The 12,653-nt window shown below is 41.9% G+C and overlaps 1 protein-coding gene across 5 annotated transcripts in view; it reads left to right on the top strand.

Annotated features, from left to right (window-relative positions):
• The window catches only part of ZNF407 (zinc finger protein 407), a 598,515-nt gene that overhangs the window by 502,385 nt on the left and 83,477 nt on the right, over window positions 1-12,653 (top strand). The window lies entirely within an intron of this gene.

The raw sequence follows: 12,653 nt of genomic DNA, 5'->3' as shown, positions 1-12,653 counted from the left end.
ACAGGTTCAGCCAAGGGCGGGGAGCAGATGTGGATGAAGAAGAGAGGTAATCTGTAATGTGTAAATTATACCAGCCCAGATGAAGGCCTAGGCTGGTATAGTTTAAGCTTGGATAAGGATCATTGGCACAGTTGGTGTAGTACGGAACAGACCAAGCTCAGACATGGGTAGAGAGCAGAGTACATGACATCTGACAGGTACTAGGCCCGTAGATAAGCCAGGGTGAAACACAGTGAAGAATCAGCAAACAATAGAACACCTTGCCAGGGCACTAGCAAGGATTTCCTTATGTGTGCCATGGCCTTTTAAAATGCTGGATGGGTACACTTGCAAATCCTCTGGGCAGGACAGCAGCACTTGCAAGGCAGCAAAGGGTAGCATGGACCACACTCAGAGGAGTAAAGATAACCATGCGGTTGTGCCTGCTGGAATGAGCAGTACGCTATTCGGAGCAGAATGCATGCATTGCTTGCAATTTTAGAACTTTGTTTCCCCTTATTGTTCTAGAGTAAGGTAAGAATCCCATAAAGGCAAATATATCCTTCCTGGCCCAGATGTGTTGTTTGCCTTGTTTGCTGCTTTTATGTAAGGTTACCTTATATTGCTATACAGCTAGCTAGTTCAAAGGTAGACTGTGCCTTTAGCCTATAATACCTTTACATTGATTGTCTATGTACGATTAAGGGTATTAACACACAGGCAAAAACCTTTCCATGTGCTGTGTGGTTCTCTCTGAAGCACCATAAGTGTGACCGTGTTCTATCATAAAGCTCCTATTGATTTCAATGAGAGTTTCAAATTGAGAATGCATGGGACAAAATTGACATGGTCACTTCTTTTTCCATATGTTTGAATATCTAATTGGTTGTGGGGGGTCCAATTGCTGGGACCCCCAAGCAATCTCGATAACAGGGACCCAAGTCTCCAATTAGAGTGAAGTGGTGGGTCATGCATGCGCACAACCACTCCCTTCATTTTCTATGAGAGCTGCAAAAAAAGCCAAATGCTTCGATTTTCTAGGCTTATGCTTGTACATCTACACCCAGGTTATGACCTCAGAATGTTCCTGCCTTGCCCTTCTGTTTTCCTACCTGGGACTTGTTGTTCTGCTCCTGTTGACTCCTGGCTCCATCTAACCTTGCTCCACTTCTGCATCAATGTTATAGTCCTGTGAGCATGTTTGTGCCCTGTTGTTGCTACAGTGCTGGCTGCCAACTGGTAACTTCTCGGGCTACTACCAGGGGATAGCGTTACTGCAGAGTTCATACCTCCTTCCAGGGGTCAAGTATGAAGACAAGGGCTCCTTTAGACTCTTCACCCCAGTTTAGCCAAGGCTAAACCATTAACAACCTTTGTCTCAAGAAGTGTGACAAATTGGTTGCTAGAAACATTCAACAAAAGCAGTTCTAAGGCCTACAAGAGGCTACATACTGTCTCTGTGCAGCAGTATGCATAGAAAAAGTCAAGGAGCCAACTCCAAACAGGGGCATACATGACTGGTTGGCTGTAGCTTTACATAATCTACAGGAAACAGAAAGAAGCCGATGGAGATAAAATGACAGAAGCAGAACATCCTGAACTGAAAAGATGTGTTAATCGCATCCAGTTTATTATTTTATTGTCTATATGTAATAGTGCATACTGGCTGACATTATTTTACTCCGAGACATGCAAAAGACAGCAGTGGTGAAAGCATACTACCGCACGCTTATCCCTTCTCATCATTCTGATCGATGGAGGTTTCAGCACTGAGACCCTGACCAATAAAAACTTGTGGCATGTCTCTGTGACATGTCAAGTTTTTCTTTTTTAATGACAGGTATACTTTGAAGGGAAACACTGTAAAAAGTTCATGTTAATGTTTCATGTGTCTCTGCAACATGTCAAAAGTTTTTTTTTTTTAATGACAGGGACACTTTTATTGTAGCAAGCAAAATTAGCTAGTCTGCAAGGCTGAAAAAAGACATATGTACATCCAGTTCAGCCTGTTACCCTATAGCATTGACCCAGAGGAAGACCGAAAAAAAATAAACCATGAGGTAGAAACTAATTTTATGGAGAAAAAAAATCTTTGCTGAATCCAAATTTGACAATATAGAATAAATCCCTGCATCAACAACCCTTGTCCAGGCTATAGCTAGTGATCAGGGGCGGACTGACATCACTCCGGGCCCTTGGACCAAATAAAGCAAGGGCGTGAGTCCATCCCTGGTCACACCTTTACTAATTTATTGAAAAGAAATAACTAAAATATTGCTTTGACATAAGAATTCATGCCCTTTACTTAGTACTTAGATTTCATCCTCCAGTCTTCTTGGGTATGATGCCACAAGTTTTGTAACCTGGATTTGGGGATTTTCTGCCATTTTTTGGAGATCTTCTTAAGCTCTATCAGATTGTATGGGGCCCGTTGGTTAAAGCCATTTATAGGTCTCTCCAGAGATGTTCAATTGGGTTCAAGTCAGTGCTCTCAAGGACATTCAAAGAGTTGCCCCTAAGCCACTTCTGTGTCATCTTAGCTGTATACTTAGGGTCATTGTATTGTTGGAAGGTAAACCTTTGGCCAAGTCTGAGGTTCAGAGCACTGTGGATAAGGAGAAATAGCAAAGTTCAATCAGCTCACCCCTGATGCTTATTGCCGAACACAGAACAGCACGAACTGCACTGAACAGGTTATCACAAGAAAGGAAGAATCCAGCTCAGTTCCAGATGAAGGGTAAGGATAAACTTATTTGCAAACATGTATATGGAACACAGGTACATGTGACAGGAAGTGACGCGTTTCAGCCAGGTACTGGCTATACTCATACCTTGGATCAGGTTTTCATAAAAAATATATCTGTACTCCATTCAGCTTCTCATTAACCCTGAGCAGTCTTCCTGCCCCAGCCACTGAAAAACACCCCCACAGTATGATCCTGCCACTACCATGCTTCACTGTAGGGATGGTATTGGGCATGTAAAAAGCAGTGCCAGATTTCCTCCAGACATGATGGATGACCTTCTGGAAGTTTGTTTCATTTGCACACATGATCTATGGAACTCAGCCACAGTGACCATTGGTTTATTAGTCATGTTTATTACCAAGACTCTTCTATTTAAGAATTATGGAGGCCATTTTGCTCTTGGTAATGTTCAGTGCAGCAGACATTTTTTTTTTTTTTTTTTTTTTACCCTTTTCCATTTCTGCGGCTCTACACAATCCTATGTATAAGCCCTACAGGCAGTTCCTTACACCTCATAGCTTGGTTTTTGCCCTAATATACCAATCCAATCCACTTGGCTGGCCGGGGAGTGGACCGCAATGCTGCCCACTTCCCTGCTAATAACCTACAATATAACTGGGTGTCAGGAGTGAGACCCAGTACGATCAACAACTTTTGACTTGTCTGAGTTGTTTGTAATGACAGTATTGTTGTTAGTCCTGGTTCATATCAGAACATTATTATTACCCTAACAATATATCACAGGGTATATTCAGCTACTGAAATGTGTGTAGGATGTATATCTACTGATTCCAGTATGACCTGAACACTGCCAAACTGCAGATCATTAGGCAGCAGAGTGTTCATTTGTACCTGTGTTTTCAAGACATTGATTCAGTTGAATACATGTGGGTAAGGTTTAAAGGGGTACTCCGCCCGTAGACATCTTGTCTCCTATCCAAAGGATAGGGGATAAGATGTCTGATCACGGGGGTCACGTTGCTGGGGACCCCCAGGATCTCGGCTGAAGCACTCCTCTGTCATACTGCACAGAGCAAACTCGCTCCGTGCGTAATGACGGGCGATACATGGTCATCATGATGTCACAGTCCTGCCCCTTAATGCAAGTCTATGGGAGGGGGCACGTGACAACACGAGGGGGCAGAGCTGTGATGTCACGATGCTCCGACCCCTGTATTACCCGTCATTACACACAGAGTGAGTTTGCTCTGTGCAGTAATGACAGGGGTCCTGCCGCCGAGATCCCAGGGGTCCCCAGCGGCGGGACCTCCGCGATCAGACATCTTATCCCCTATCCTTTGGATAGGGGATAAGATGTCTAGTGGCGCAGTACCCCTTTAATCAATTGGCTCTGAGGTCGAAGTCTGGACCACGGTCCGCCAGTTGAGTACCGCTGCCTTATAGCTACATATATTCCAAATGTCACCTAATAAAACTATGATAAATTGCAACATACTACTTTCCTAGAAGTGTTATGGCTTTTTATTTTTTTAAGATAGGAAAAATGGTCTTTAAATATACACTGCTCAAAAAAAAATAAAAATAAAGGGAACACTAAGATAACACATCCTAGATCTAATTGAATGAACTAATCGTATGAAATACTTTTGTCTTTACATAGTTGAATGTGCTGACAACAAAATCACACAAAAATTATCAATGGAAAACAAATTTATCAACCCATGGTGGTCTGAATATGGAGTCACACTCAAAATCAGAGTGGAAAAACCACACTACAGGCTGATCCAACTTTGATGTAATGTCCTTAGAATAAGTCAGAATGAGGCTCAGTAGTGTGTGCAGCCTCCACGTGACCTCCCTACAATGCCTGGGCATTCTCCTAATGAGGTGGTGGATGGTCTTCTGAGGGATGTCCTCCCAGACCTGGACTAAAGCGTCCGCCAACTATTGGACAGTCTGTGGTGCAACATGGTGTTTGTGGATGGAGTGAGACATGATGTCCCTGATGTGCTCAATTGGATTTAGGTCTGGGGAACGGGTGGGTCAGTCCATACCATTAATGCCTTCCTCTAGCAGGAACTGCTGAACCACTCCAGGCAAATGAGGTCTTGCATTAGGAGGAACCCAGGGCCAACCGCACCAGCATATGGTCTCACAAGGGGTCTGAGGATCTCATCTCGGTACCTAATGGCAGTCAGGCTACCTCTGCCCCCCCCCCAAAGAAATGCCACCCCACACCATTTCTGACCCACCGCCATTTCTGACCCACCGCCAAACCGGTCATGCTGGAGGATGTTGCAGGCAGCAGAACGTTCTCCACGGCGTCTCCAGACTCTGTAACGTCTGTCACATGTGCTCAGTGTGAACCTGCTTTCATCTGTGAAGAGCACAGGGCGCCAGTGGCAAATTTGCCAATCTTGGTGTTCTCTGGCAAATGCCAAACATCCTGCATGGTGCTGGGCTGTAAGCACAACCCCCACCTATGGACGTCAGGCCCTCATACCACCCTCATGGAGTCTGTTTCTGACCATTTGAGTGGACACATGCACATTTGTGGCCTGCTGGAGGTCATTTTGCAGGGCTCTGGCAGTGTTCCTCCTGCTCCTCCTTGCACAAAGGCAGAGGTAGCGGTCCTGCTGCTGGGTTGTTTCCCTCCGGCCTCTTCCACGTCTCCTGATGTACTGACCTGTCTCCTGGTAGCGCCTCAATGCTCTGGACAGTACGCTGACAGACACAGCTAACCTTCTTGCCACATCTCGCATTGATGTGCCGTCCTGAATGAGCTGCGCTACCTGAGCCACTTGTGTGGCTACCACTAGAGTGAAAGCACTGCCAGCATTTAAAAGTGACCAAAACATCAGCCAGGAAGCATAGGAACTGAGAAGTGGTCTGTGATCACCACCTGAAGAACCACTAATTTATTGGGGTGTCTTGCTAATTGCCTATAATTTCCACCTGTTGTCTGTTCCATTTGCACAACAGCATGTGAAATTGATGTCAATCAGTGTTGCTTCCTGAGTGGACAGTGTAATTTTACAGAAGTGTGATTGGCTTGGAGTTACATTGTGTTGTTTAAGTGTTCCCTTTATTTTTTTGAGCACTGTAGTCGTCTGCCTGGGATATGCTGCTAAACAATAGTAAGCACATCAATAATGCAGAATACACAAACTAAGCAGGAGACTGTCCTCTCCGATCCGTAGTGCTGTGAACATGAACCTAATACATTACTTCACAATGTAAGAGAGCTGTCCCTGGTCTTGTAATTGTATCCTAGAGCAAGCAGCTATCCATAGCTCTTCTTACCTTACTGTGAATTTTGTCTCTGACACTCTAAAGTAAACAAGATTGGAGTCTGTAGATTGTTAAATGTAAAACATATATTTTTATTGCAAGGCAATAAATAACCTCTAGCTGCATGACATGCCAGCCACTCTCGCCCCACATTTATATGTACAATACAGAAATAGAAGTTGTAAAGTAATATATCACAGGGAGTTAAAAATTATGTTGGCATGTGGGAAGTTAACATCCACACTCTGGATTCTTTTGCTTGATTTGCTGTTTTCTTTCCCATAATTCTGAGCATACAGTTTGTACTGCCATTTAAAGCACAGGTTAAGTGTTGTTGCAGGCCATTATACATCATTAGAGTAAGTAATATTCAGCGGTGGAAGAAGGATGGAAGCTTTTCACTTGTAGCCACCTGGACATTTCATTTGTCATCTGGAACGCTACAGCAAAATTAGTTGTGGCAGTCTAGATGTAATTTATAGCATGGCACCCTGAAAATTAAGTAATGAATCACACCATTTTGGCTGATTAGAGTTAATACATTTTTCCTGATGACATATTTTGTAAAACAATGCAGTGTATTCAAAACTATGCCTATCAGATTAGATCATTTTTCATGGAAGTCCAAATACCAGGCTAACTACCAGGCTGCAGCACATAAAACTCTGTAATTTAATCAGTGATGGGGAATAATTTGGGTTTCACATGTGTAATAATACTTTATCAATATATACACTATTATTCAGTAGAAAAGTTTTTGTCAAAAGAGTTAGGAGCAAAATACAAAAACAAACTTTCATACAAACAACAGCTTTCTGGAGAAAGCCAGTGTAGACATGAGAATTAGAAAAAAAAAAGTGCTCTGTTGATTAGTTCCTGATTTTATCTTTTCTCTATGGAGGTCAAGGGGGTAAAATTTCTCCTTGAGGAGAACACTGTTACTTTGTGTGAAGAGTCATAATCCATTAGCACTCCGCTGAAAATTCTGGGAAGAAAGGATATGCAAAGCAGCTTGATCATGCCACCTTTTCAGGTAGCTTTCCTCTAAGATCAGTGCTTTCCTCCAACTCCAGAGTTTGTAGAAGAACAGAGTGTATCCATCTGCAGACAGCTGTTTCAGGTGACTGCTCCTCATCAGTAGAGAGCAGGGTGATGCTGGCTTGACTGGTGAGAGGCCTGTCAATGTGAGTGAAAGGAGTAAGATTTCTCCTTGAGGAGAACACCATAAAGGTGTGCAGAGATTGATAAACCATTAGGACTCCACTGGGAATTCTGGGAAGAAAGGATATTCAAATCAGCTCAATCACACTACCTTTCTCAACTCCACAGTTTTAAAAATGAACTGTAATAACGAGGGGCTGTGACAATCCTGAAACAACTGTCTGCAGATGGGTATTCTCTCCTTCTGGAGAGATTTCTGCCTTGGCACAAATTCCAAGTCAGTTTCCAAAACTCTGGAGTAGGAGGGAAACACTTGTGTTAAAGGGGTACTCCACCCCTAGACATCTTTGGCTAGGGGATAAGATGTCTGATGTCAGATATCTTATCCCCTATCCTTTGGGGATAGAGAATGTATGGTGTAATAATGGTTAGTTTATGAACATATATTTGATAAATAGTAACAGATAATTGGTAAAGAAAATAAATTTAGATTCCTATATGACAATGGATGACAAAGTAAAGAAATATCTGCTATAATATGCACCCCAAGGAAAATGCAGTGGCACTCAAAAATGGTGCAAAAAAAGGTGAAATTATTTATTCATCCCAAATGTGCAATAGCGACGTTTCGATGGTCTCACACCATCATTTTCTTGAAAATGATGGTGTGAGACCATCGAAACATCGCTATTGCGCATTTGGGATGATTAAATAATTTCACCTTTTTTTACACCATTTTTGAGTGCCACTTCATTTTCCTTGAAGTACGTTTATAGGATCCTGGACTGGGACCCTAGCTAGGAGGCACCTGTTCACACTACTAGGAGTGCTGCTTTCTTCCTTGACATGCTATAATATGCAGAAAGACTCGTTATTTGCAGTAGGAAATAATTGCAAGAAAAATAAATAAAAAATAAAAGAAATGCCACCCCATTACTGACCGCCAAACTGGTCATGCTGGAGGATGTTGCAGGCAGCAGAACATTCTCCACGGCGTCTCCAGACTCTGTCACTTCTGTCACATGTGCTCAGTGTGAACCTGCTGTCATCTGTGAAGAGCACAGGGCGCCAGTGGCCAATTTGCCAATATTGGTGTTCTCTGGCAAATGCAAAACGTCCTACACAGTGTTGGGCTATAAGCACAACCCCCACCTGTGGACGTCGGGCTCTCATACCACGCTCATGGAGTCTGTTTCTAACCGTTTTAGTGGACACTGCTGGAGGTCATTTTGCAGGGCTCTGGCAGTGCTCCTCCGGCTTCTCCTTGCACAAAGGCGGAGGTAGCGGCCCTGCTATTGTGTTGTTGATCTCCTACGGCCTCCTCCACATCTCCTGATGTACTGACCTGTCTCATGGTGGCGCCTCCATGCTCTGGACACTATGCTGACAGACACAGCAAACCTTCTGTGCCATCCTGGATGAGCTGCACTACCTGAGCCACTTGTGTGGGTTGTAGACTCCGTTTCCTGCTACCACTAGAGTGAAAGCACCGCCAGCATTCAAAAGTGACCAAAACATCAGCCAGGAAGCATAGGAACTGAGAATTGGTCTATTGTCACATCCTGCAGAACCACTCCTTTATTGGGGGATGTCTTGCTAATTGCCTATAATTTCCACCTGTTGTCTGTTCCATTTGCACAACAGCATGTGAAATTGATTGTCAATCAGTGTTGCTTCCTGAGTGGACAGTCAGCTTATCAGCTGCTGTATGCTCCAGAGGAAGTTGTATAGTTCTTTTCTGTCTGACCACAGTGCTCTCTGCTGATACCTCTGTCCATGTCAGGAACTATCCAGAGCAGGAATGGTTTGCTATGGGGATTTGTTCCTGCTCTGGACAGTTTCTGACATGGACAAAAGTGTCAGCATAGAGCACTGTGGTCAGACAGAAAAACAACATTTGACTTACCTGTAATATTGCTTTTCTCAAGTCCAAAGGTAGCACAGATGGGATAATTCATCCCTTGTGACATCACAAGGGGTGCGGTCGTGACGTCAAGATCATCCGGTCCCTGCATCACCAGTCATAAGTCACGGAGCAAAGCTAGGGGGGCTGCAAGAGAGAACACGGGGGTTCCCAGCAGCAGGACCCCTGCGATCAGACATCTTATTCCCTATCCTTTGGATAGAGGATAAGATGTCTAGGGGTGGAGTACCTATTTAAAGGAATGATATGATCAACAACTGGATTGCGGACTCCACATCTCTGCAGTCATCATGTGATGGATGGCTCTTCAGGAGAGGAATTATAATTCCTTTCAGACCCAATCTGTAGCTGATTTTCTGAACCATGGACTCTGAAGGATCTTTATTCATGAGAATTTTCTCTGTTCACTTTAAAGTTGTCAAATGAAGACTTTCACAATGATGATAACACCTTGTCCAACAGCAGATCTTTGTGTGAAGGATGTCACCAGAATTCTTTATTTTATAAGCAATAATTTGAAAATCAGACTCTGAAAACCCAAACAGGATCACAATCACAGCTGGCATTCAGAGGAAATCTTCTGTAAGATTTCTGAATGCAGGGAGATTGAGGAGAATATATGAAATGAGAAACATCTACCACCAATTGTTGATGGCCATCATGCAGAGGCGTAAGCTTCCCTGTTGAGCTTGGAGGATATGGCTATTTGTGGATCTTCTTGATTCTACAATCTTCTAGAAATATAAAATATTTTTTTATTTATGATTTTGCAATACATACATATAACATTTCACAGACATGTTCCATTTATATACCATAGGACAGAAACAAACTTTAATATATTTTTCTCCTATACCAAATTGTTCCAACGCCTTCCAAAGGAAGGCCCACTCCACTCTGTCAAGCACTTTTTCTGCATCTAGCGACAGAATAGAGCGGGTCGCTCCCTCTCCTAACTGGATGACAGAAAAAAACTCTCCTTACATTATCCAGACCATTCCTGTTCTGAATAAATCCTGCTTGGTCATATCGTTCTAAATTTTCAATGACAGATTTGATACGAAGGGTTAATAATTTGGAATACATTTTTGCATCTGTATTTATCAAGGAGATAGGTCTATATGACCCTATTTCCTTGGCATCTTTGTCCTTTTTAGAGACCAGGACTATCAAAACCTCTCCCATAGATTGAGGGAGTCTCCCCTGTTTACAGGATTCATTTATAACCTTGTATGACCCAATTTGTGATAAACCTCAAAGGCCAGCCCTTTGGGCCCAGGGGAAGTATTTCGGGAAAAGGATTTTAAGGCTGCTTCTATTTCTTGATAATTAATTTCCTCGTGTATCATATCCCTTTGATTTTTATTCAACTTAGGCAGACTTATATTATTAAAGAATTTCTCTATCTCTTCCATGGTACATTTCGATTCAGCTTTATATAGCTTACCAAAAAAAATTACGACATTTTCCTCCACTTCCTCTTCATTCTCTCTAAGAATCCCTTCTTGATCCCTAATAGATTTTATAAAGTTACCTCTTTTCTGATTATTAATAATTTGGCCTAACAACTTATTTGGGCAGCCTCTGGTTTTTGAAAAAGAGTGTATGCTGTTTCTTCTATAATCCTTTTCTTTTTTCTTTTCCTCCAACTCCTGTAATCTATCTATCATGGATTCTACCCACAACCTCTCTTCTAATATTTCGATTTCTTTTTCCAACTTAGTTTCCTTTTCTCTAAAACTCTTCTTCTTTTGAATGATTTCCCTGTATAATAAACCTTTAAGAAACGCTTTTAGGGTATCCCAAACCACTCCCAATTCCGCAGTACCCTTATTAACTACCCAAAACTCATCAATCTCCCAAGTCTAACCAGTGGGGATTCTTTCTCCTATCTCTAACCTCATGATCACATGACCAGATATGGCCCTAGACTCATATTTGACCTTTTTATCCTGTTAATGCTTCCTCATTACATAGTATCATATCGATACGTGATGCAGAGTTATGAGAGCTACTCTCATAATTTTTTTTTTGCCGTATAATTCCCTCCATACATCCCTCTACCCTACTTCCTCCATAAACTTCCCCAAGGGTGACGACCAATTCTCCCTTATTTTTTTTTTTAAGACAATCTGTCCTTGTTTTTATCCAAAATACACTTAAAATCCCCACAAATATATAAATTATATTGTCCCTCAGGAAGTCTACTAAGGAAACTAATATCTGATTGGCAAAAGGAGGGGAGATATAGACGAAAGCAAGAACTGTCTGTCTCCCTTCCATAATCCCCTGTAAAAATATGTACCTTCCCTTCTTATCAATTTCCTGGGAAGAGATTAAAAAATGTACACCCAAGTGGACAAGGACAGACACTCCCGACGAGAAGCAAGAACCATACGAGTGATACTCTTTTCTTTTGAATCAGGGACACTGTGTCCGCCGTCAGATGTGTTTCTATAAGACACACAATTGCCGGCATATGTCTTCTAATACTATCAAAAATAGCGCACCGTTTGTTGCTATCTTTTAAACCACAAATATTCAGTGTTATTATACTGACTACCATTTAACAATGAGAGAGAAAAAAAAAAACCCTGTCGTGCCCCCCACCCTTGATGTCTCATCACTCATATGAAACCCTCCCACGATGCCTCCTCCCTCTAAAAAAAACAGTATTATATACCCATACATTACATTACAATCCCCTCTAACCACACCGATATTTCTTGATGGAAATAGCAGCAACAACTTGATTGCTGCTGCTGCCTGTCTTTTTTTTTTTTACTTCCTTATATGCGACCCTTTCTTTTTTGGGATCCTTAGAGAAATCCAGAAAAATACTTATTTTTAAATTACTATAACTCAGATTTTCTCATTTCTCTCTAACTATACAAAGTATTGTGTCCCGATCTTTGGTATTTTAGCAAGTATAGTCCTAGGTGGAGCTCCTGGCGCCAGTTTTCTGAAAGGGACACAATGTGCTCTATCTATCCCAAACAATGCCGATAAATTTGTATCTCCCATTTTATCTTTAACCCAGTTCTCCAAAAAGTAAACTTTTATTTCCCAAGTCCTCCTGGAAACCAAGGAATCTAATATTGTATTGCCTATTTCTATCTTCCATGTCCTGTAATTTCTTGCATATTACTTTGTTCTGTTTTACCGCCATATCCACTGCATTACATGAGGTTTTTATTTTTTCTATGGGGAACCATGGTCTCAATACTCTTTACTCTATATTTAATTTTGCTTAGGTCTGATCTTATTAATGCCACACCTGGGCCTAAAGGGAAGACAAAAAACCAAAGTCACTCCTACTCTTACTTATTTCCTTCCTCCTTCCACATTTCATAGAGATCAAATACAGATGACTTATAGTTTTTACTCCACTCTCAGCATATGCCCTTGTGGTAATCCAAATTGCATTGCCTCTTTCGTATAGCAAAAAACAGCCTACAACGGTCATAAGCAAAAATCAGTATGGTTATATGTAATCGTTTTTTCTCTTCAGAACTCATATTCATTGACACACTTTTTCACTTTAATAAAAACTCAAAAAACATATTGTATCTCCATTTACAGCATATATA

The sequence above is a fragment of the Hyla sarda genome, chromosome 5, assembly GCF_029499605.1.
Source record: "Hyla sarda isolate aHylSar1 chromosome 5, aHylSar1.hap1, whole genome shotgun sequence".
Lineage (NCBI taxonomy): Eukaryota > Metazoa > Chordata > Amphibia > Anura > Hylidae > Hyla > Hyla sarda.
The sequence above is the reverse complement of the archived record's forward strand: the minus strand, read 5'-3'. Positions and strand labels throughout refer to the sequence as shown.